The sequence below is a fragment of the Sus scrofa genome, chromosome 1, assembly GCF_054392235.1.
Source record: "Sus scrofa isolate SSC_HxYL_T2T_F1_AM1 chromosome 1, Sscrofa_HxYL_maternal_Yorkshire_Landrace_v2.0, whole genome shotgun sequence".
Lineage (NCBI taxonomy): Eukaryota > Metazoa > Chordata > Mammalia > Artiodactyla > Suidae > Sus > Sus scrofa.
Window position 1 is genome coordinate 209511282 of NC_139383.1, and position 26375 is coordinate 209537656.

Below are 26375 nucleotides of genomic sequence, written 5' to 3' on the forward strand. Positions count from 1 at the left end.
TAATATATCTTAGAGACTAGAGATAGATAGATAGATAGATAGATAGATAGAAGGCACAAAAGTATATGCGAAAGTTTGTGACTTGCCTCTGCTTCTGTCACTTAGCAACTAACTCGTAAACATATTTAAATATCATTATATGGTCTTCATAACTTTGATTTTAATACCTGTATAATGTCCAATTGAATAAGAATACCAACCAGTTTACTTAGTCATTGTTCTATTTTTAGATCTTTGACTATTTCCACCTTGTATGCTAGTGAAACAGTGTGCTCAGTGAGGCAGTCTATAATTTTTAAAAAAGAAAAATGTCCTGTAAAAGTTGTTAGCAGTTCCCTGGGGAAGATATCAGTTACCTCAAAAAGAACTGTAGTTTGGGGAGGGTTAAAATGAATGACACTTCAGTTTACAACATAAAGTGGCAAGTATCCCACCCCAGAATATGACAGATTTTTTAAACATATATAAGTTTCTAGGATTTAAAATATAAATAATTAGTGGAGTTGGGCAGCATCTCTCTCCCACAAAGCCAGGTGCTCTAAAATTTTATGTAAGAAACGGAAGCTTTTTTTTACTTTTTAGGGCAGCACCCACAAGATATGGAGGTCCCCAGGCTAGGGGTCAAATTGGAGCTACAGCTGCCAGCCTAACCCTCAGCTACAGCAATGTGGGATCTTTAACCCATAACCCACTGAACAAGGACAGGGACTGAAGCCACAACCTCATGGTTACTAGTTGGATTCATTTCTGCTGTGCCACAACAGGAACTCTGAAAAGCAAGCCTTTTAAATTAAAAGAAAAATCTATTCACTAGGAAGGTTAATGTTAATGGAATCTACATAAAGCCAGATCATGGGAAAGTACAGCTGGTCCCAAGAGGAAATCTGCTAGAGGGAAAAAAAATATGATGTGCTTTTCTGGGGAACACAGCCAACCACAGGCTCTAGAATGTTGTAAGAAAGGGCTGGTTCCCTGGACTCTGAAAACTATAAGATGCCGATGAAACAAATCAAAGATGATACAAACAGATGGAAGGACAGACCATGCTCTTGAATTGGAAGAGTCAATATTATCCAAATGACTATGCTAACCCAAGGCCATCTACAGATTCAATGCAATCCATCTCAAATTACCAAGGACATTTTTCACAGAACTCGAACAAAATATTTTAAAGTTTCTTTGGAAGCACAAAAGACCCAGAATAGCCAAAGACATCCTGAAAAAGAAAAACGGAGCTGGAGGAATCAGGCTCCCAGACTTCAGACTATACTACAAAGCAACAGTCATCAAAACCCTATGGTACTGGCACAAAGACAGAAATATAGATCAGTGGAACAGGATAGAAAGCCCAGAATTCAACCCACACACCTACAGCCAACTCATCTATGACAAAGGAGGCAAGAATATACAATGGAGAAAAGACAGCCTGTTCAACAAGTGGTGCTGGGAAAACTGGACAGCCACATGGAAAAGAATGAAATTAGAACACTCCCTAACACCATACACAACAATAAACTCCAAATGGATTAAAGACCTAGACATAAGACCGGATACTATAAAACCCTTAGAGGAAAACATAGGCCAAACACTCTCCGACATAAAGGACAGCAACATCTTCTCAGATCCACCTCTCAGAGTAATGACGATAAAAACAAAAATAAACAAATGGGACTTAATTAAACTGAAAAGTTTCTGCACAGCAAAGGAAACCCTAAACAAAATGAAAAGACAACCCACAGAATGGGAGAAAATCTTTGCAAGTGAATCGACGGACAAGGGATTAATCTCCAAAATTTATAAACACCTGCTGTAGCTCAATACCAAAAAAACCGAACAACCCCATCAAAAAATGGGCAGAAGATCTAAACAGACAATTCTCCAAAGAAGATATACAGATGGCCAAAAAATACATGAAAAGATGTTCAATGTCACTAATTATTGGAGAAATACAAATCAAAACCACTATGAGGTACCACCTTACAGTCACCAGAATGGCCAACATCAAAAAGTCTACAAACAATTAAGTGCTGGAGAGGGCGTGGAAAAGGAACCCTATTACACTGTTGGTGGGAATGTGAACTGGTACAACCACTGTGGAAAACAGTATGGAGAGTCCTCAGAAAACTAAAAATAGAACTACCATTTGATCCAGCAATCCCACTCCTGGGCATCTATCCAGAGAAAACCATGACTCGAAAAGACACATGTACTCCAAGGTTCATTGCAGCACTCTATACAATAGCCAAGACATGGGAGTGGATCAAGAAGATGTGGTACATATACACAATGGAATACTACTCAGCCATTAAAGGGAACAAAATAATGGCATTTTTAGCAACATGGATGGACCTAGAAATTATCATGCTAAGCAAAGTCAGTCAGACCACGGGACACCAACATCAAATGCTATCACTGACATGTGGAATCTAACAAAAGGACACAATGAACGTCTTTGCAGAACAGATACTGACTCACAGACTTTGAAAACTTACGGTTTCCAAATGAGACAGTGGGGGATGCACTGAGGGTTTGGGATGGAAATGCTATAAAATTTGGTTGTGATGATCACTGTACAACTATAAATGTAATAAAATTCATTGCAAAATTTAAAAAGAAAGAAAGGCCTGGTTCCACAGATACTGGCACAGCCACTACAATGTGCCTTGAGAATAGCACCTGGGTATAGGCACTGAAAACGAGCTGGTCACTAAGAACTTGACTATCTGGGAACCAAAATCTACTCTGATGTTGAGCAAACACATTATAGGAAAAGTTGTCTTCTCTATCTGCACGCAAAGAAATAATTGCCAATGTAGCAACAGCTGCGTTCCTTATTTGTCATGGTGATTCCAGCAGTGTTCAAGACCAAGATTTTGGACTCCGCATTTTCAGAAATAACTCCATATCACAGTGACATCAGTATCAGCCACAGGGAACAAGTCCTTTGGTGAGGTGAATAGATTTTTTTACAGGTCTTTTTTCAGTGAAGTCATAATAAATTCTTCGGACTAAATATTCCTGGAGACCTTGAACTTATTAACTTGGGAGAGGAACTCTTGGAAGAGAAAGCAGCACCACAGCTTGGATTCATTGGATGTGAATGTTTAAAGGAAATATGACCTTATTTTGTACTCAAACTGGTAAAGCAGGACACAGCAGCTTTACTCTTAAAAATGGCAATGCAGCGAGCATCTTCCAAAAGACTTTTGCCTAATGTTTTTTAATTTGTCTTCATGATAAATTCCCATGAAGTGGATAAAAGTATATTTCTGTCACTTCTAGATCTCAATAAAAAATGTAAAGCCAAATAAGTTATAAGGCTAGTACATGCCAAGGTTCAAAGATAACCACTGTGATTAAAGAATATGAATAACTATGCCTTCATAGAAAATGGTGAACTTGAATATAGATAATAAGGGAGGATTTAGAGTACAGTAAATGGAAATGGTGAAAATGTCCAGTCTCACTAGAGCATTCATTCACTCATATAAGTAATTAGCAATAATACATGCCAGCAATTGTTCAAGGGGACAAGGAATCATGCTGATTTCAGTTAATTAAAAAGTTGGCAAACAAAGAGAACTTCAATTAATGTGTTCCTTGGTCTTTCCTCTTGCAAGAACACAGCTAATCTTATTTATATATGAAATTTAGTGAGACTTAAATCAAACCAGACTTCATTCATTCATCTGATCATTCAACACTTACTAAGCATCCTCATGGGCCAAGTGCTTGAGACCAAGATAGAAATGACAAAGTTCCTTTCTTCACCATTTGGAGATACCTATACTACCTGTGTAAATGTATAAATAAATGTTCATTACAATATTTTATACTGGGTTCATAAGCTCACAAATTTCTACAGGCTATGACATTTTAAAATTCCTCTCCCTTTAATCCAAAAAATTAATAGTTCTTTTATAGTTTAAACTTATACATAAAAGCTGTTGGATTTACATTCTTCTTTTTCCTTTGTAATCCAGCCTTCTAGGATTGTCATTTGAATGCACTGTTAGCCAAAAAGTTGATCAATATGCGTAAACTGCCTGAAGGCAGCTTTGAGGACATGTTACCAATCTATATTAGTTGACCCATAAGGATAAGACCAACATATTGACCTTTCTCATTTTAGTATCCAGATGGTTAGATATGTTTTGTATCATTTAATACGATTATCTAAAGCATTAAAAAAAAAAGAATAGCCAAACTGATTAGGTAGTTTCAAATTATCAGTTGACTTCTTCCTCCAGAAATTGTTAAATCAAACACCTTCTCATCCGTATTTTTAAAAAAGAATTCCTTTACTCCCACATTTAGGCACAAATCCTAGGTGAGATTTAGTGTGCTGTATCCTATCACTGGCAGGCTATGTTGGCCCAAAAAAAAAGATGACAATGGTTCAGAGAAGATGAAATCAACCCATCAAGCCGAAGGACCTCTTTATAACACTGCTACTTAGTTGATTAGAATGTACAACCCAGTATTTCTCAGGCAGCCTAATGTCATATAATGTTAACTTACTCAAATCCAACTCACCTATCATAGGAAAATTGTGCAAAATTTACATTTATTTTTCTCCTTTCTGGTAGCTATAAAGCCTATAATAGTCTCTTTATAAGCTTTCTTCTATCTCTGAATCTTCTATTTAAAAAAAAAAAAGTAGAAGAAGAAGAAGAAGGCTTACCTAGAATTCTTTCCTTCAAGTAAGATTTATCCAGCGAGTTCCCATTGTGGCTCAGTGGTAGCAAACCCAACTAATATCCATGAGGACGTGGGTTCAATCACTGACTTCACTCAGTGGTTATGGATCCAGCGTTGCCATGAGATGTGGTATAAGTCACAGACTTGGCTCGGATCTGGTGTTGCTGTGGCTGTGGTGTAGGCCGCCAGCGGTTCAATCACTGACTTCACTCAGTGGTTATGGATCCAGCGTTGCCATGAGATGTGGTATAAGTCACAGACTTGGCTCGGATCTGGTGTTGCTGTGGCTGTGGTGTAGGTCGCCAGCTGTAGCTCTGATTCAGCCCCTAGCCTGGGAACTTCCATATGCTGCATGTGTGGCCCTAAAAAGATGGCCAAAAAAAAAATTTATCCAGCTTGTGTACTTTAATAATGTCTATGGTCAAGCACCAAGTTTTCTTTATTTCAATTACCCTCAGTGTGCCTGACACACAGCAAATTCTCAAGGACTCTCTTAAATTAATTTATATAGTTTAAAAATACCTGTATTAGTGATTAAATTTGCCAATTTTATGCAGGTTTTTATCACACCTAGGAAGATATCAGACCTAAAGTAAATTATTCCTGAAGGTCACCTGAACTGATTCAGATCTTAATACAAGTTACTTCATGTTTAAAATATGTTTTTGAGTGCCTTTTAAGTAATCTATGAGTGTCAGCGATGAAAAAGCCCTAGAATTGTTTGTGACATATCTTTTACTCAAATCAGTAAGCCACCCATCTAAGACAATGCATCTATCCATTATTTTCCTCCCTTCTGAAAGAGTTAACCAATAATATAGTCCTTACTATTTATGTTAGTTGAGGAATGAAAGGTCATTAAGCCAAGAATTTGCTAAGAGAAACATAACTTAGGTACAAGACCAAAAACAACAGAGGACTCCCGATGCACAAGTTATTGCTTTTCAATAATGAGCCCAAATCCTCCCCCACATCACTCTTAGGGAGTATTATAAACATTAGGGATTCACCACAAGCATAATGTTTAGGGGATTGCTACCAGGTTCTGGAGCATGGTACATCCATTATCCTTTAAAAGTGTTTTCAGTGCTATGATCAGAATGAATTAAGAAGTAAACATGCAGGAAGAATTACAATTATTCACTTCTCTCTACCAGTGTTAGGAATAAATATCACTTTTTCTAGAAATTTTATTGCATGTTAACTTACCTGTATTGCATTAACTGACAAGCATTCTGTAAGTCCAGCAGAGAAGTGGAACGACCGACCTTGTCTATCTCTTAAAGGCTCCTATCACTCTGCTTGGAAAAATTCCCAATTCACTGATTCAAATATATTATTTAACATGAAAGTAGAGCTATAAGTAGTAGAGAAAAGCACTTGTCTATAAGCATATTATAAATAGTTCCAAGCTATTGGAACTTTATTTCATAATAACATCTTTGATTCTAAAGCAGTGATATTCCCAAGGCTACAACTAGAAGAAAGTGACTTACGAACATATGTTTTTAGATACTGAAAGGAAAAAACAACATGTAGTTATAATAGGAAAGACTTTTCTGCTGTCTAGTCATCTTGTATCTTATATACTGTTTTCAAAGTTTTGAAGAAATTTCCAGTATTTTAAGAATGAATAAGTTCAACTTTGACCCAACATGTGATTAAAATTGTGTAAAAACCTTAGAAAGGTCATCACTAGAATTTATTTTAAGGTAGCTTCCAATTTTTCCCACCCCAGTACACCCAGATGCACACAAAAAAATACATTTCCCTATGTTTCTACTACCACAGAATGTTAGCTCAGGAAGTCATACCCCAATATTGGTAGAGCTTAGGTGACTGTCTCTTTTTAGAATGCATCTAATTTCAATGTGAGCGTAAATTAATTATTTTCCCCCTCCAATTGACACAGACCAATTTGTACTGAGAGGTAAGGGTGACAAGGCAGAAAGGGTGATCAATAGTCTGTTATACAGGGCCACAGGAAATCTGATACCTGGAGGGCTCAGAAAGCCAAAGAGGGCAAGAAGTTAATGGGGGCAAGATAGCAAATCTAAACTGTAATTTAATTTGCAAGTTGAAAAACTGTGACTATTTTGCCAAGAAGTCTTTTATCCCATTTTCTCCAATAGCAGAATCTGTGATTACCAGTCTTTCATCCAGTATGAATTAAACACATACAGAACAGAGAACTAAAACCCAAGGGGGATTTTATTCCAATTTAACAAATATTTTCATGAATTGTATAAAATATTGTTCCAGAAATATACTGGTTGCATGATAAGAATCAAACCATCACTTTATTTAAAAATGACCATATCAGAGCCACACTGAGAAATTAGATCAACCTAGACTCAACCAAGATGCATTCAAATATTTGGAGTATGGCCACATTTACTCAGCATTATTCTTACTGCCAGGGATACAGAGATAAAAGATAAAAGATATTCACTAATTCCTCAACAAACTCACAGTTTAGAGAAGACAAGTTAAAAAGATTATAAACAATATGCTATATGGCATCTCTAAATTTGGAACACCTATATCACCTATTTTATCAAAATAATTACATATGGTATTTGTCTTTCTGGCTCATTTCACTCAGTATGAGATTCTCTAGTTCCATCCATGTTGCTACAAATGACATTATGTCATTCTTTTTTATGGCTGAGTAGTATTCCATTGTGTATATATACCACCTCTTCCGAATCCAATCATCTGTCGATGGACATTTGGGTTGTTTCCATGTCCTGGCTATTGTGAATAGTGCTGCAATGAACATGCGGGTGCACGTGTCTCTTTTAAGTAGAGTTTTGTCCGGATAGATGCCCAAGAGTGGGATTGCGGGGTCATATGGAAGTTCTATGTATACCATATGATATCACTTATAACTGGAATCTAATATCCAGCACAAATGAACATCTCCTCAGAAAAGAAAATCATGGACTTGGATAAGAGACTTGTGGCTGCCTGATGGGAGGGGGAGGGAGTGGGAGGGATCAGGAGCTTGGTGTTATCAGACACAACTTAGAATAGATTTACAAGGAAATCCTGCTGAATAGCATTGAGAACTTTGTCTTGATACTCACGTTGCAACAGAAGAAAGAGTGGGGTAAAAAAAGGAATTGTAATGTATACATGTAAGGATAACCTGACCCCCTTGCTGTACAGTGGGAAAATTTTAAAAAATTATAAAAAAAATAATAATTACATGGGATAATCCATATAAGTTATTTAGCAGTATCTGCCATATAGCAATTTAAATAAATATTAGCACCAGATGATGATGTCAGCTATGGTTATGGTGAAGATGATAATGATGATATGGTGATGCCACCATTCCAAGAATCTATGAGCACAGAGAAGGCATAGAATGGAGATTGGGAAAGGGATTTAAAAAAACAAAACAAAACAAAAAAAGCTTTCCTGTTAGAGATGTAAGTCTGAGTTAAATTGTTAAAAATGGATAATAAGGGTAATAAGGATAATTCAATAATAAAGTGTTAGTATGGAGATAGAAATGTCCTAGACAGATAAGATAAAAGCTTCCTGGGCAGATAAAGATAAATGCTTCAATGTTTACCCCTACCCTGAGCAGTTTAGAATCCCTTCTGAGTCTTGGAACAGCCCTGAACCAGATATCCAGCACCTCCCCTATGTGATGTTCAGTGAAGTCCTCAGACACTTTGAGAGAACTTTGTACCTGGACACAGGATCCAAGTTACAGATGTCTTTAGATTTCCATCCACTTACATTCTGGTGAGAACCTCTTGCATGATCAATTTAATAATGTCAAGGTGACCAATATTATACTTTGTTTGGTCTTTCCTATTCACATGAAATTTATTTGTTCTAATATTTGAAAATATAAATCTGTCTTTTCCTATTTAAGTAAATGTTATTAAAGACCTTCAAGTCTTAACTATAGTACATACTGCTTTATTCTCTAAGGACAAATAAATTTATATCAATAAATTTAATTAATAATTATATTTAATTATTAATTAAATTTATTAAATTACATATTCCATTTCCATATATAATTATTTCAATTATGTATTATTAGTCTCAAATAATTAATATTTGATTAGTTGAATTTATATTAGTTTATTCGGCTATCCTTTATTTGTTACGTATGCCTTGAACATACTGATGTTTCATATATTTCTAAAAGGTGCTACATATCATGGAAGAAACATGGTATTTTCTCTCATATAGCTTGACATAACAATTCCACTTCCAGGATCTATCTTACAGAAATACACATGATACAAAGATATAGTTTAGATAGATGAAGGGAAGAAGGGAGGGAGGGGAGAGAGAAAGAGAGAGAACAAGATGCGAGGGAATAAATAAGGAGACCATAGCTGCAGATACTCATTGCAGCATTTTTGTAATGTAGAAAAATTACAAATAGCCTATATGCTGAAATGGTTAAATAAATTATGGTTATTTCATACTAGACTGATAGGTAATTTTTTTAAAAAATAGAATAGATGAAATGCAGTAACATGAAAGAGTTGATAGGGCATATTAAGTAAAGAAATTATACAACAATGAAGCCAGTCACACACAGAGAGAGCGATTTAAATGGTAAATGCATAAGAAAAGCCTCAGAGAACTAACATCAAACATGCAGAGGGAGATATGGATAGGGGCTGGGGATAGAAAGGAAAACAAAGAGCATGGAGTGGCTATTTGCTTTTTACTTTACATATTTTTGAATAGTTTCAGTTTTGTAAACAGTGTGCGTTTCTTTGAAATTAAAATAAAAATTACTTTAACCGGAAAAAAATGATAATATGGATTAATGCTCCTGACTCTATTATGGTTGAATAGCCTTCTCCCACATTCTGTGGTAAGTGAAATCCTACTCACCTTTCAGGGCCCAATTCAGTCATCAGTATATTTCTTGATTAAGTATATTTAAGTCATACTCTAAACTTCAAATAGGCATTCTAAACTACCTTGAGTATGGGCACTTGAACGCTTGCCAAATTCCCACCCATTCCACAAACATCCAAAACCGGCATCTTATCTGTGCTTCTCTAGGGCTATAAAATTAGATTGTTTTATATTATATCACATTCACTTTTCAGACCAACCAGTAAACATATTCATCTGACTCCTCCGTGTTTATTAAAGAGGACATTAAAGAGAAACTTGCCTGTACAAATGCAACTGAGAACAAAATGCAACTATGAAGAGTCATCTCTGATTTTCACCCTCTTCACCTAATAAGTGGTGTGGGAATGTGAGCCATTTCCATAATTCATAGGCATCCTGTGATGTGAAAGGTTATTTTTGAATTTGCTTCTCCTGTAAGAAAAGATTTCCTTCCTAAAATTAGATTGTGAATCTACTTCCAAAGTCACTAATCAAACATAAGTTAAAGCTACTTAAATAAGGGAGAAAAAAATTTAGAACTCTAAAATCATTAGAAATAGGTCACCAAAAGCTTCAATAAAACTTCAGAAAAGATTCCAATAAAAAAAAGGTAGCCTCATTAAGAAGCTGTAAAGTAATCCTGCTATCAAACAGGGAAAAAAAATCACATATGCAAAAGCAGCAAAATACAGTCTATAAAGTCATTTAATGAAGCAGAAATTTGTATCTATGCCATATCTAATGCACTTCTGGAAAAACCTTGGCATATTCACTAATTATGAACCATATATTACACAGTTATTATGGGTATTATTCAGCAATAGAAGATTTAAAGTTGGTTATCTCCTTCACCATAGTTAGCAAAGAAATATTAGCACATATATGATCTACTTAAATAGGTTAAAAATAGGAGGGAGTTTACTAACTAGCCCTTTAATTATGCAAACAGAGTTTCCATAATTCTGAAACTGAATTCTGTGACACCCACAGATTTCCCTATAATCTAGCTGTAAATAGTAATTACAGTGTTCACAGTAGAAACTGCTGTATTTTAGGTTGCAAAGCAGTCTCTATTATTATCTACTGTATTAAGTCATTTGACAACTGCCTAAAACTTTCCTAGTAGGGGGATTTTTATTTCCTTTAAAAGTCATATTTTTCTTTATTTCCATGAAAATTGTAAGAAAAAATTGTTCTTCCATTTTCAAATTAAAGGACAATGAGGAAGGAAAATTGCTGATGAAATTTAAAACATCATATTTAGCAGGTCCTCAGTGGGTTGCATAATCAGTTCAAGACTATGGATTAACAATCAAAGGGAGCTCAGACACTGACCTATATTAGAGAAACCCTACGCACACAACCAAAAATTCATCATCCCCAGAGAAATGAAATCCTATTGGGTAACTTGCTAGCTAAGTAGCACATGCCCCAGATTACAAGGCTAGGAACCAAGGGGAAAAAAATCATCCTAAAAGGCATCACATTAAAGGTGAGAAAAACAGTTGGAGTCTTACATAATCCAGCATTAGTTTTCAGACCTAGCCAACTTGCTGCAAGGCAATGATCATTTAACTTTTTTTTGGCCAAGCCAATGGCATGCAGAAATTCCCAGGCCTGGGATCAAACCTGTGCTATAGCAATGACCTAAGCCACAGCAGTGACAATGCCAGATCCTTAACCCACTGAACCACCAGGCAACTCCTGATCATTTAACAATTTTTTATGCAGTTTTAAATCTACATCTACATTAGGAACCACATTTGATGAGGCATTATGTTCATCCTCAGGATAATGCTCACACAAGTTGCCCAAACTGCCACATCAGAGCAGGATAATTTCAACTATCTTGAGCTTTACACTTAAATGTTTCAGTCACTTCAACCTGACATGGGTACAAAATTTAACTTATATTGCCACCAAATCCACTCCTCCTGTGTTTCCTATCTCAGTAAACAGACCCTTCATCTACCCAATTGATTGCTCAGGCCAGAAAATTATGCATCATCTTTGATAAACCCTCTTCACATCTTACACATCTAATCACAAGTCTTTCGAATTTCCTCATGCATTCTATTCTCTTCATCTTCACTCTCACTAGCATAGTTGAGACCACCAAAATCACTCCTCTAGAACTAGAGATGAATTTAGAGGAAGACTCATGAGTCTTAAGGCTCCTTCTAGAGCCTTGTATCTAATTTTTGTATTCAAATTTTTTAATTCTTTTTCTTAAAGAGAATCCCAAAATATATAACCTGCGGACCCTATAAAACCTATACCCTCTACTATCTGAATTACTTCAAAAGCCTCCAATCTCCTTAGCAATACAGATGAAGTCATCTTCCTAAAACATCAATATGAACTTCCATTGCTTAAAAAACTCTCAGTAGTGGCATGTTTCTCTTAGGATTTTGTCTCACCTCCTTAAACTTAAATTGTATGTACTCTACATACATTTAAGGATCTACACACACAACTTCTCCAGCTACTACACAGTTGTTATACCATATTCTCTAGACATATCAAAAGGTGTCCCCTCACGACTTCCCAGTCTCTCTTCTTGAAAAAGCAGAAACCAGGTCTTGTTTCCTGTTAAATCAGCAGCACCTAGCACTATTGTGTTACTTAGTAGGCACTTCATAAATATTTATCAATGGAATAAATGAATGAATAATGAATGCACTCTGCATCACTGATCCAAATCCAGGCATAGTGATCAGAAACCCATGAGGGATCGATCTAGCAAGAAAAGGACTGATTGATTCCTGGGAATAAATTGCAGTTGACTTCCCATATTCATGAGTAATTACACTGGAAAGAATTTTTGATGAATCATATGCCAGGGGAACAGTCATTAAATTTCACTCTTAAGTTTCTCTCCTTTATAAATCTGCATTTCTTTCCAATTTCATATTACTTTGAATGTAATGATTGAGATAGCAAATTTTTCCTAGCTGATATTGCCCTGGCTACCAAACAATGAGAATATACAAAAAGTATCTAATCCAGGGCCTGAACATAGATGATAAAAGCTACTATTTTCTTATGTTTTTTCTACTCATTCACCAACATATAATGTAACAAACCTGAAGTTTTTTCTCACCTATATTTCTCCACCTCATCCAAATATATACTTACCAGGTAACTAAGATGAAATAATTTCCCCAATTACCCAACAATTACTTTCTGTATATTAATATTTATTTTGATTACATCTCATACTAGTATGATACTTCCAATAACTGATTACAAACTACCACAAACTTTTTAATATTCATTCCTTTAAGAAACATTTATTGAATACATCCTTTATGTGCTAGACAGTATACAACAAGATATAATAAAGGAAATTTATATTATCCTGAAAGCATTTTCCCATAATTTAACCATGTTTTATACCACTCAATAAAATTCTTAGATCCTTTTATATGGTTTCTGCATATTTTCATGCTAATATTCCAAATGTACTTTGGGTAAAGATAAATGGATAGAGACAAATTTAAATATTAGAATTAGGATTAGATAGAATAAAGTAGGTAGGTAGCTAGATAGATAGTATTTGAATATTATATCCATATACATCCTAATCAAAATTTCACATAATTATCCATAAATTAGATTAACTTACAACACAGTTTTTAACCCATGATTAATGTAATTTTTTTTTGTCTTTTTGCTTTTTAGGGCTACACCTGTAGCATACGGAGGTTCCCAGGCTAGAGGTCTAACCAGAGCTACAGCTGCTGGCCTATTCCACAGCCACAGCAACACCAGATCCAAGCCGCATCTGCAGCCTACACCACAGTTCACAGCAACACCAGATCCTTAACCCACTGAGCAATGCCAGGGATGGAACCCAAAACCTCATGGTTCCTAGTTGGTTTTTTTCCTCTGCACCACGATGGGAACTTCTAATTAATGTAATTTTTAAATTGCTTAATATATTAAAACTTCTACCTATTACTTTTTTTTTTTTTTTTTTTGTCTTTTTAGGGCCTCACCTGTGGCATACAAAGTTTCCCAGGCTAGGGGTTGAATCGGAGCTACATCCACTGGCCTATGCCACAGCCACACCAGATTCAAGCCAAGTCTGTGACCTACACCACAGCTCACACCCACTGAGTAAAGCCAGGGATCGAACCTGCATCCTCATGGATACTAGTCAGATCCATTTCCACTAAGCTATAACAGGAACTCCTGCTACTTTTTTGGTCAATATAATCGTAGCTCTTCTTCCTTTTCCCTCTTCTTTATGAATTTTAATATAATTTCATCAGTTCCAAATAGTGGTATTGAGATTTAAGGATAATTTAATCAAGTCTATAAATTAATTTGTGAAGAATTGGCATTTTTGACCTTACATAGTAATCTGTGAGATTTAATAAAAATGACCATGGACATTCCATCATTGTCCATATTTTTAATTATTGCATTGGAATCTCCAGATTCGGCAAAATATTAACATGAACAATCTATCCATCTTAGTGTCCAAAACAAAGATAAAGGAAAAAAAAAGTACACTATGTCAAAATAAAACACAAGTTAACATGATATCCTCACATGAAAGGACTACCAGCTATGCAAAGGTATCAAATAATTAATAGAGTTCACTAGCTTGAGAAAGTCATACTTGAACAGAATACAATGGAAGCAGGAACTTTCTACCTGGCATTCTTTTCATAAAAGAGTAATTGTTTATGAGGATTTTACTCTCAATTCCAATAAAGGTGGTCTAGTTAGTTAATACCAAATAAAAAAGAGTTAAAATCCTAGATACAAGGGAGTTTTAATTCTGAGAGGTTATAAAGAAAAGGATAAATAAAACTAGTAAGAATAAGAAAGAGACAAAAGAATTAAAATTATCTACTCTGATTTAGTAGCCTAATGATTTCAAATATATGCAAAGTGTCAAAGTGTAGTGTATTGGCTTCTGAGTACTTTGAAAGCAGAGATATTCTCTTTATTCTATCACAAATTTACATCTAGAATATGCCTTATTTAGGGTCAGAACTGGGAGATTTTTCTGAACAGCCTGGCAGAAGTTTTTTTTAACTTTTTAAAAAAGAATCTTAGTGCTTGCTTCATTAGCACATATACTAAAATTGGAACGATACAGAGAAGATTAGCATGGCCCCTGCGTGAGGATGGGATGCAAATTCATGAAGCATTCCATATTTTTAATTGACGTGAAGCAGCAAACAATAAAACAGACCTCTGCAGTCTGACAGACACTAAGTTCAAAAGGGAGGTAGTGAAAATACTGAAGGAATTAAGGCTGAACATCAAGGAATTAAAAGCAGATATGAAGAGTAATGCAGATTCCTTTAGAAAGGAACTAGAAAATATAAGGAGGAACATAGAAAAATTTGAAGAGATGCAAACTGAGCAAAAGGCACTAAAGAGCAGAATGAATAATGCAGAGAAACGACTTAGTGACTTGGAAGGTACAATAATGGAAATCACCCAATCAGGACAGCAGACAGAAAACCAAATGAAAAATACAAAAGCAATATAAGAGATCTCTGGGATAATATAAAGCCAGCCAATATGCATAATAGGAATTCCAGAAGGAGAAGAAAAAGAAAAGGGGGTTGAAAATATATTTGAGGAAATTATGTCTGAAAATTTTCCAAATCTAAAGGAAACTAACATCAAGATACAGGAAGCACAGAGAGCCCCAAACAAGTTGAATCTAAATAGGCCCCACCAAGACATATTATAATAAAAATGGTAAAAGTTAAAGATGAAGAAGGATTCTAAGGTCAGCAAAAGAAAAAAAAAGCATTAATTATAAGGAAACCCCCATAAGGCTATCACCTGATTTCTCTACAGAAACACTAAAGTCCACAAGGGAGTGGCAAGATATATTTAAATTGCTGAAAGGAAAAAATTTGCAACCTAGAATACTCTATCCAACAAGAATATCATTTAAAATTGAAGGGAAAATAAAGAATTTCTCCAATGAGCAAAAGCTAAAACGGTACTCCAATACCGAATCCACTCTAAAAGAAATACTGAAATGGATTCTCTAAACAAAAAGAAGAAATAGAATGGAGGAAACCACAATTTGAAAGGAATCTTTTAAATAAGCCAGCATATAGATCTAAAAGAGAGGGGAAAAAAACTACTCTAAAAGCAATCATAAACAAAAGGAACAGTAAAAGGATACACATGAAGACATTTAAAAATGACTACAAAATCATAAAATGTAGGGAAGGAAAGTAAGAAAACACAGATATATATATTTTTTTAAATAATGTGTTTGACCCTATAAGACTATCAGGCTAAAACAAGCAGATATAAGAAGAGGTTAACATTTTATATTTTAATGATGTGTTTGAGCCTGTACGACTATCAGGCAAAAGTAAGAAGATATAAGAAGGGGTTAACATACTTAAAAAACAGGGCAACCACAATTCAAAAACAAACATTACAGTCACAGAAACTGAAAAGTACTCGAGCATAAAATAAATAGAAACCATCCAACCAAAAAAAGAAAGGAAGAAAAAACATAGAATCAACTGGAAAACAAGGTTTAAAATGGCAATAAATACATATCTATCAATAATCACCTTAAATGTCAATGGACTGAATGCTCCAACCAAAAGACCCAGAGTGGCAGATTGGATAAAAAAAGCAAAAACCTTCAACCTGCCATCTATAAGAAACTCACCTTAGGGCAAAGGCACACATAGATTGAAAGTGAGGGGATGGGAAAAGATAGTTCATGCCAATGGACAAGACAGGAAAGCAGAAGTTGCAATACTCATATCAGACAAAATAGAGTTTAAAATGAAGGCATACAATATCACAAAGCCACAGTAATCAAGACAGTGTGGTACTGGTACCAAAACAGACGTACAGAATAATGGAACAGAATAGAGAACCCAGAAATAAACCTACGGTCAATTAATCTTTGACAAAGGAGGCAAGAACAAAAAATGGGAAAAAGACAGTCTTTTGAGCAAGCATTGCTGGGAAACCTGGACAGCTGCCTGCAAATCAGTGAAACTAGAACACACCCTCACACCACGCACAAAAATAAACTCAGAATGGCTGAAAGACTTCAACATAAGACGAGACACCATCAAACTCCTAGAAGAGAATACAGGCAAAACATTCTCTGACATCCACCGTACAAATGTTTGCTCAGGTCAGTCTCCCAAAGCAACAGAAATAAGAGCAAAAATAAACCAATGGGACCTAATCAAACTGACAAGCTTTTGCACAGCAAAGGAAACCAAAAAGAAAACAGAAAGACAACTTACAGAATGGGAGAAAATAGTTTCGAATGAAGCAACTGACAAGGGCTTAATCTCTAGAATATACAAGCAACTTACACAACTCAACAGCAAAAAAGCCAATCAATCACCCAATGGAAAAATGGGCAAAAGACCTGAAGAGACTGTTCTCCAAAGAAGATACCCAGATGGCCAACAAGCACATGAAAAAATGCTCAATATCCCTGATTATTAGAGAAATGCAAATCAAAACTACCATGAGGTACCACCTCACACCAGTCAGAATGGCCATCATTAATAAGTCCACAAATAACAAGTGCTGGAGAGGATGTGGAGAAAAGGGAACCCTCCTGCACTGTTGGTAGGAATGTAAGTTGGTACAACCACTATGGAAAATACTATGGAGATAGCTTGGAATACTATATATAGAGCTACCATATGACCCAGTAATTCCACTCTTGGGCATATACCTGGACAAAACTTTCCTTAAAAAAGACACATGCACCCACATGTTCATTGCAGCTCTATTCACAATAGCCATGGAAATAACCCAGATGTCCATCAACAGACAATTAGATTAGGAAGATGTGGTATATATACACAATGGAATACTACTCAGCCATAAAAAGAATGATATAATGCCATTTGCAGCAACATGGATGGTACTAGAGACTTTCATACTAAGTGAAAGTAAGTCAGAAAGAGAAAGACAAACACCATACAACATCACTTATATCTGGAATCTAATACATGGCACAAATGAACCTTTCCACAGAAAAGAAAATTATGGACATGGACAGCAGACTTATGGTTGTCAAGGGGAAGGGAGTGGGATGGATGGGAAATTTGGGGTTAATAACTGCAAACTATTGTCTTTAGAATGTATAAGCAATGAGATCCTGTTGTATAGCACTTGGAACTATATCTAGGCACTTACAATTGAGCATGATAATGTGAGAAAAAAGAATGTATACATGTATGTGTAACTGGGTCACCTTGCTGTACAGCAGAAAACTGACAGAACACTGTAAACCATCTATAATGGAAAAAATAAAAATCATTATTAAAAAAAGAAAAAGAAAAAAATTGAACTTTTTTTTATTTTTTTTTAATCTTTTTGGCCCCACTTACAGCATGTATAAGTTCCCCAGGCCAGAGATTGAACTCATTCCACAGCAGTACCCAGAGCCATAGCAGTGATAATACGAGATCCTTTTTTTTTTTTTTTTTTTTTTTTTTTGTCTTTTTGCCATTTCTTGGGCCACTCCCGCAGCATATGGAGGTTCCCAGGCTAGGGGCCAAATCGGAGCTGTAGCCACCGGCCTACACCAGAGCCACAGCAACACAGGATCCAAGCCATGTCTGCAACCTACACAACAGCTCACGGCAACGCCGGATCTTTAAGCCCCTGAGCAAGGCCAGGGAATGAACCTGCAACCTCATCGTTCCTAGTTGGATTCATTATCCACTGAGCCACGACAGGAACTCCACCAGATCCTTAATTCACTGAGTCACCAGGTAACTCCCTAGTAGTAGTTTTTAGATCATAAATAGTATTTTCCAAACATTCAAATACTATAGGCCACAGCTCACCTTTTGATCAGTATACATTTTTTTATCAGATAAGAATCTCTTTAAGGTAAAGATCCCTGTCTCATTTATCTTTTCACCACCTGTGTTTAACACCGACCAATCTTGCACACATTAAAGTATGCATCATCCCAAGAAATGAAAGTAATGGGATTATTCCAAGAAATGAAAGTAGTGAGAAAATGTGTACATGTGCATATGTGTCTGTATATCCACATGTGTTTTTATTGTATCCCAATATAGAGATACATATGACCATGGGAAATTACACTTTGAAAAGTATGAAAATAATTGGTTTGGAATTAACAAAGTTACTGACATTTAAAAAGGGCAATGCTAGGAATAAAGCACATTATTTTTGACTAAGTTGTAGGGTGAGCCCTTAACAATTATGTCTGTGCATATACCCACACAACTGTAGAAGTCAGAAGTTTTTTAAAACTAGTTGAGAAGCACTAGTTGACCTTTCCCTATCTTCCTCAGAGTGTACCTTTATTAACTTGCCCTTCAAAAACTGCAGATTACACAGAGACATGAAAACAGTGGTCTGCCAAAGAGTTAGAAAGGGATGTAAATCATAGGTGGCTCTAGCTTCTGGCACAGTCACTCACACCCTGCTCCTTAAATAGCTCTTCCCTTATTGTCAACTCTAGAAAGCAAACAAACAAACAAAAATATATTTGTAATTTTGACCTACGTTTTTTAAAAACAATAAAATTCCACTGTTCAGAGAAACACAAAAATATTAACACTGAAATCATCATGTCACCATAGCACAGGCACAGAAGATGGTGGAAATGACAATATGGCCTAGGAAAAATGGGTGCAAGGCCTCAGTGCAATCCACCATTCATTTATTCTCTACACTGAGATCATAACAGTTTTAATTTGGAAAGTAAAGTAGCAGTACACACACCCCTTCAAAAAAAAAAAATCTAAAAGATGCCTAGTCCATGATGGAGTATCTGCTGACAATATGACCTTTGTTGTAATTATATTTTAGCTAGCCATGGAAAAGCTCTTCACAAAACAAAAGATTGCAACAAGTACCAAAGTGACAATGTTGTTCTACACAGTCAAGAAGCATCACTGTACTTTCACACTGCCAAAAGTTCTGCTGTAAAATATGGGGAAGCCTATTTCTTCCATACTCCATCAAATGGAAGAGATGTAATTGCTGAGTAAGTTCAGGTACTGGGAGTAATACTGGACTCAAGAATGAATGGCATATGATCCAGCAATCCCACTCCTGGGCATCTATCCAGAGAAAACCTAATTTGAAAAGATACATACACCCCAATGTTTATTGAAGCACTATTTACAATAGTCAAGACATGGAAGCAACATAAATGTCCATCAACAGAGGAATGGGTAAAGAATATTTGGTACATGTACACATGTAATATTACTTGTCCATAAAAAGAATGAGATAATGCCTTTTGCAGCAACATGGATGAACCTAGAGATTATTATACCAAGTGAAGTTAGACAGTAAAAGACAAACATCATGATGTCACTTATATGTGGAATCTTTAAAAAAGGATACAAATGAAATTATTTGCAAACAGAAAGAGATTCACAGAATTTGAAAACAAACTTATGGTTACAAAAGGGAACAGGTGGTGAGAGGAGGGATGGACTAGGGATTAGGGATTGACATTTGCACACTGAGGTATATTGAACAATTGCCCAATGGGGATCTGCTGTATGGCACAGAGAACTCTACCCACTATTCTGTGATGGTCTATGTGGGAAAAGAACCTGAAAAAAGAATGGACATATGAATATGTGTAACTGAATCACTTTACTGTACAGCAGAAATTACAAAACTATAAATCAACTATACTTCAATGAAACTTTTAAAAAATGAAAGTTAACTAAGAATGAATGGCAGAGAACAGTGGGAATAATGCAAAAGAAAAAATGATCTGCATATCTATGAATAAATCACTCTATCTCTGTTACAACTACTCTGTTCTCTTAAAAAATGTTGTAGAATGTTCTTGTTCTAACTTCTTTAAGAAGTTAGAGTGCTAAAAAGTTATTTAAGAAACTCATCCTATATCTCAAGTACACTAAGAGGTTGGGGAAAATGTAGTGATGCATGAAAGGACAGTCATAGAGAGCACAAATGTATGAAGAGTCATATCCTCCTCAGTCAACAGTCTCATTTGTTTTCCATAAAGAGGCGAGGGCATGGGATCAGAAAAACATAGGAAAGGTAGTAAATAAACTCTGATCTTGTGGCATACTCGAAAATCCATTCCAGGAGTGCTGTAGCTGTATATATGAAAGTAAAAATCATAAGATTTCCAGAAGATAATGCAAGTGGATATCTTCTAGGTGATTCTGGGGTTAAGAAATACTTCCCAAACAGAGGCCAAAAGTCACTAACCATAGAAAAAAATTAATAAATCTGACTACATTAAAATCAAGAACTTCTTTTCATTAAAAAATACTATTAAGAAAGTGAAAAGTCAAGCCACAGGCTGGGAGAAATTATCTGCCACACATATAATCAACAAAAGTCTCTCAGAGAGTATAAATAAATCCAAACTATTGATAAGAAAATGCCAAAGCTCAATAGAAAAGATGGGAAAAAGATTATGAACAAGAATTTAATAGGAAAAAATGTCCAAATGTCCAGTAAGCATAGGCAAGAAGGCTCAACCACATTAGCAGTCAAGGAAAGGTAAAAACATACCTCTACAAACACATCACAATTCTAATGAGTGAAAACCCTAAGGGTTGGACAGTCTTAGGAGCAATAAGCAATCACATACTATAGGCAGAAATAGAAAACCATTTTGGATATCTTAGTATTATCTACTGAGGTTAAAGATATCATACCTAGTGACCAAGTAACTAACATGTGCACATATTAACCAAAAGACCAGCAAGAATACTCATAGCAACATTATTCGTAATTGCTGACAACTGGAAACAACCCAAATGCTCATTAACTTTAAAATAAATAAATAATTGTGATACAATCATATAATGAAGCATACTATAGCCATCAAAATGAACAAACTACACCCACATGCAATAACATAAAAAATCTTACAAACATAATTTAGAAAAAGAAGCCAGGCACAAAATAATGTGGTTATCTATAACTTAATTTACACAAAGCTTTAAAAAAAAAAGTAGGCAAATCCAATCTATGGTGTTAGAAGTCAAAATGGTGGTTACTTCTGGGAAAGAAGAAGGGTTCAGTTATTGGGAGGGGACATAAATGGAGCTTTCAGGGTGCTGACAATGTTCTATTTCTTAAATAAGGAGGTTTCACAAGTAAGTTCATTTTGAGATAATTAATTCAGCTGAACACTTCTTATTTCTGCACTTTTCCATGTGTGTTATACTTCAATTAAGAGGTTCTCTTTTATTTTTTTTAAGTGACCAGATATAGTCTTTCTTTGAAAAAAAAGATAAACAAGCCATTAATATAATCAATTCCTATCAAATGTCAAGCGCTTTATCAAAATAATCTCATCTTTAAAATATTCACTCTCAACAACTGTCCTTTCAAAAATAAGACTGATCCAGTTTTAAAGATGAATAAAGTAACAGATTGAGTGATCTGTCTAAAATGTAAAGGTCAGTAAGTTCCAGGCCTGGGGTACAAGAATGAGGTTCTTCTATTCCATGCCCAGTACCATTTGTATCATTACACAATTTCTTTGAAGTTTAAGAGTAGAATTTTGTGCTGCTGTGAAAGCAGCATGTTGAAAGATGCATGCTGGTGAAAACGTCCCTCCCAAAGAGCCTCATCTGCCATGCCTATAGGGCCCTTCTGAGGGCATCCATTTGCATGCTTTTGAATAATGTGACCCTGAGACCTGGCCTCTGCCAAATTACAGCGGTTAAATGAATGATTATGAAGTTAGAGTTGAGCTTCAATCCTAGCTCTGTCATAGATTCAATCCTATACAATCTCTCTGAGTCGTGTTTTCATATCTAAAAACATGGATAAGAACACATCTGCCCACCAGGGCTGAGATGAGAAGTATTCTGAATTCCTGACATTGAGTAAGTTAAATAACAAGTAAATAATGTCCTTGACACTGTTTTTGGTTTTTATTGTTGTTCTAATCCAGGTGACTGTTTGACACAAAGACACATTAAGATCACTGGCCTTTAAGGTGGTCCTGGTATGAGAGCTGGGAGCAACACTGGCACTCTCTTCTGTATGCTGATGGGTCAATCCAGCCACACTCTCTGTGGTGGGGATGGTGCAAGACGTGCAGAGAGTTGGAATTCAGTGAGGGCAGAAGCTGAAAATTCACCTTAAGGAGGAAGAACCCATCAAATGACAGAAGCTAAGTAGGCAGAGGCCATGAAGATAAGAATTAAGCATAGAAAACTTTGTTGATAGCACCAATTTGAGAAACCGAAAAAGAGATGATGTAGATAATAGGCATGGCAGGGCACAAAAGCAGTGAGCATCAGACACTATTTCTGAGGATAAAGTTCTCAGACTCACCATGACCAGACCTGCCGAATGGTGAATGCAGCTTTCTGAGGGGAATGAAGCACAGGTTCCCTGTGAGGCCTCCTATCAAGAGCAATCTCAGTCCTAGCCCATTACACAACTAGGCTGAGCACACCTCTCCACCCAAAAGTCCTTCAACACCAGAAAGACAAATTAGGAGAGAAAGTTAAAGTGTCTAAAATCCAAGTAAGCCAGAATTAGATTAAGTAGAAGAATAAAGGTCCAAGTTTATATAAGAAGGCACTGAACTTTAAACTAGTGAATGTTATTTGTAATCATCTTAAACTTGTCAATAAGAAACCAACTGGTCAGTGAAAAATTATTTCTAAATTTAAAGAATGATTGATTTTTATGATCATCCCAGCTGTCCATACAGAGTAAACTCCTAGAATTGGTCCACTTAGCCACAAACTGAGACATTGCTGGTACACCTCCAGGTGGAAAATACAACCACAGGAGGAAATAAGTGGTCTTCAAAATCTATCAAAGATAAATCAATCTCACGTGCTAAAAGATCTAGATTTAGAACAAGGATTTGACTTCAAGTACAACAGAACTAACAAATTAAGGATTCATATTTTGTTTATACCAGAAAAATTCATGAAAAAATAGAGATAAACAGTTTTATACATAATGATAACACTAGAAAATGTAACCATTGTTACCAGATAGTGTAGAGCTTGAATCACAGGGGCTGAAGTTTTTAATGTTATATAGATATTTCCTTGGGCTAATATTTAAACTATGTGACTTTCTTTGGCTTTTATCCTCCATCAAACAGGTAATGGGAATATGGCTGGACATCCAGAAAAAGTTGATCTGCAAGGTTATTCAAATAACTGGAGGTTAAATGCATTGTGCCATTACTTTGAAAGTGAGTATTAATAATTCTCTTCTAGATGGTTTCTTAGAAGCATTTTACTATTACAGACACCATTTGACTACTGATAATTTGAGGGTCACATGAAAAACAAATCATATCTGCTACAATTCAGAATAGCAATAGTTGTGAACAAGGGCTAAATCCATTTTACTGCATTTAGAATAATGTAGGAGTGTCTATAACAAGTAAACAGTGGACAGGCTTTGTTCTGCTGGATTTATATTAACCTTTACAAGCAATGCAGAATAAGATTATGAAAATAAATTGAAAATGGCATCTCCTTAGACTCACTTTGTACTCTGAATTTTCTTGAGCTTTCATGTTACTGTCAAATATTAGTTCAGGGCTCCATTTGTATTTGTAACATTTTATCTTTTTTTTTTTTCATAAAAGATAAGCACCAGTCTTCAGAAAAAGCTTCTGACTATTGCATACAGAAAACAATTCTTTCCTGAATGGTTATGTTTCAAATATGACCACAGATACCAGATGGCAAAAGGAGGAAAAAAGGATTCAAGTTGTTTCATTGTTCAATGATAAGGATTTTTCCATCTGCTGGTTCAATACTAACTTGGTTTACTTTCACTTAGAACCAATACAATTAAAATTCTATTTGAAGTGAAATGTTTCAGAAAAATAAAACTAGAAACCTGAGAAATCCTTCTATAGGTTACATCCATGTCTCAAATAGCTAAGCTTTTACATATGTATACAAATGTGAATGCATTAAAAGACAAAGATACAAAATATATTCTGAAACATTCTTAGGTCACATGCATTTAAGTAATTCTAATGAAGACTATATACGATTGAAATGTAAGTGGACATCTGCTAGAACTGAGTCTTGGTAATATAAAATGAATCGGAAGTAATAATATACTGAAGTAATTGTCACAAAGGATGACATGGAAAGCTACTGGTGAATGAACAATACGGTAGCTGTTGACAAGAAAATGGTTTCGAAGGGTGAATCCACTGAGATCAAAGAGCAGGTGATAAGAAGAAATAGCATAGCAATCACTAGCAATAACATCTTAGAGGATAACAGAGGTCTCATACACTAAAATAGATACAAAGAAGAAAGGAGTAGCAAAAACAACTACAAGTCATTAGAAGAAGCATTAAATAAGAACCATAAACAAGAGAGCTCTGGGGATCCCTCCCAACAAGCCAACCAGTCTCCCCTTTTCCCACAATTCTTTGACAGAAAGAAGTCAAAATATAATATTCATCATATTAGGAAGTGGTTTTCAGCATAACCTTCCCTCTGGCCTGAAAACACTGTTAAACTATGTATAAAAACTCCTTTGGTAATTAAAAACCTCTCAAAGATGAGGGCTATGAATTACTTCTGTATTCCTGATGCTTAGCACTTCGAATATGAGAGATGTTCCACAAATATTTGATAATCTTAATAGAATTTATCCAAGAATTCCACCTTCTAAACTGATATTGCTCTGTTAATGTACATTCACTTCAATCAGAGTAAGCTCATGGAGATCAAAGAAATATATTTTCTTTATCCTTTTTTTGTGAACTGCTTACAATAGCCTGAAACCTAAATTTGCTCTTAATAAATGAAGACAAATATAATGGATCAAAAAGAAAAGTTCCTCCAAGTCTGTAGCATGGTTAAGTTTGCTTCCTTCTTTGCTCCTTTACCACTAGGACAATGTTCTCCAGACAAAGGGGTACATAAAAAGAGCAAACACAGTCCACAAGTTAGCAAAGTCATTCATTGAGTTCAGGAAGAAAATATTATAATATCTATTTCTATTTATTTTTTATCTCATCCTTTTAAAACATTTTAATTCTTTGCATGATTTACAATACATGATGCATTAACCCATTAATCCATGCATAAGATTTATAAATAATGAACCATATTTGATGTGTGAAGAACTAAGGGCACAATCAAAAAAGTTTGAAGACCATTACTAGAACTCTGAATTTCTTACCACTAAATAAGAATGAAACACATTCACAGAATTTAATACGTCTTTTAATAACATATTTAGATTTTGTAATACTAATTCAATTTTTTTCTAAATATTAAACTATAATTGTGTGATATATAATCTGGTTTGATATGCTACTTAGATACAAAGCACTCAATCAATACCAAATACATGCTTGTGGAATGAATGAATGATGAATGAACTAATGAACATTCTGCCAAGACTGGAATACACTGTAATAAACTGAGCTATCAGTAAACTGGTATTTTCCAAAGTAATTTTTATTAAGTATTAGTTCTTGAGGAGCTCTGTGGAAAAAGAAATTCAAGTTCAAATTATAGTTGTTTTATAAATAGTGCATACTATAGTACCCTCTTTCTGAATCACAGAATAAATGAGTGTGCTAAAAGCTCTAGAAAATCTTGCAAAGTAGAAGTCTCTTTAACTGTTAATTCCAGCATTTCCCATTTCCCCAGTTTATATGACCACAACATTTCTCCCTCATTCATAATATCCATTGATTACCCAATGGGAATAGTGTTCCTCAAAAGGCACGTGGTGAAATCCTATTTTAATAGGATTCAACCTGAAAACTGACTGAATGTGGGGTTATTCTTACT

General features: G+C 35.3%; 1 protein-coding gene and 1 non-coding gene across 3 annotated transcripts in view; one reads left to right on the plus strand and one right to left on the minus strand.

The window, feature by feature from the left end:
* The window catches only part of LOC146406973 (uncharacterized), a 345508-nt gene that overhangs the window by 174379 nt on the left and 144754 nt on the right, over positions 1 to 26375 (minus strand). The window lies entirely within an intron of this gene.
* LOC146406975 (U6 spliceosomal RNA) lies at positions 14661 to 14767 on the plus strand. The gene has a single exon (XR_014833091.1). It is a non-coding gene; the product is annotated as a U6 spliceosomal RNA (small nuclear RNA).